The following is a 793-nucleotide window of genomic DNA, read 5'->3' on the forward strand; positions in this document are numbered from 1 at the left end:
GGCTCCTAGTAACCAAGAGCCTGCAGCTCTCAGGGCTGCGTCCACTTTCTAAAAAAAAACATCATGTACAAAAGGTTTCTAAACTTATAACCTTATGAAAGGTTAACAAATAATTCACTAAAGCTTTGTAGATCAGTTATGATCAATTCATCTTTTGAGTAAATCCAGATGTCGTTCTGCCAATGTCTGGTGCAGGTCACAGCTGGTGGGGTCGGTTCGACGGCAGATTTGCATGAAACTTTATTAAAATGCTCTACAGATGGCATACATATTCTGTTGTTGGCTTTTTTAGAAATTGAGTTACTCCTGATTATGACTATAACGTCTTTGGCTGTGTAGCAGGCTCCACGCAAGCTGTCTAAGTGGCCTGGTGTTTATACTTGTGCGTTGAGGCCAGTGTGTGTGTGTGGTGTGGTGTGTGGGGGGGATGATTATCTCAGAGGGAGTAGTGACTTAGAGTCCTATGGGAAAACAAAGGCTCTCCCCTGTTACTTTATTTCCTGGCAGGAGGAGATCAGTTTGTCATGGAGAAGGAGAACTGGGATGAGTGGGGGGGGAAATGCAACCCAAGCCACAGGTCGTGAGACGTAAGAGCGCGACCGTTCTACTAAGACATCTGTATTACAGTTAACATTACAGTTACATTACATTGTAGTTACATTTTTCGAAAGGTGCATGTCAGGCTACTGCGTAGGGTCCGGGGTAGACTCAGAGGGGTCTGGGGGGTCTTTGGCTTACAGGAGAACACATAATGTGAAAGGACACAACTTTTTTTTAATTATTATTTTATTAG

The 793-nt window shown here is 43.5% G+C and overlaps 1 protein-coding gene and 1 long non-coding RNA gene across 6 annotated transcripts in view; one reads left to right on the forward strand and one right to left on the reverse strand.

The window, feature by feature from the left end:
* Positions 1 to 793, forward strand: part of cep162 (centrosomal protein 162) — a gene marked incomplete in the record, with an annotated part of 129,535 nt that overhangs the window by 27,409 nt on the left and 101,333 nt on the right.
* Positions 1 to 793, reverse strand: part of LOC116691164 (uncharacterized) — a 631,246-nt gene that overhangs the window by 11,244 nt on the left and 619,209 nt on the right. The window lies entirely within an intron of this gene.

Source organism: Etheostoma spectabile, chromosome 6 (genome assembly GCF_008692095.1).
Source record: "Etheostoma spectabile isolate EspeVRDwgs_2016 chromosome 6, UIUC_Espe_1.0, whole genome shotgun sequence".
Lineage (NCBI taxonomy): Eukaryota > Metazoa > Chordata > Actinopteri > Perciformes > Percidae > Etheostoma > Etheostoma spectabile.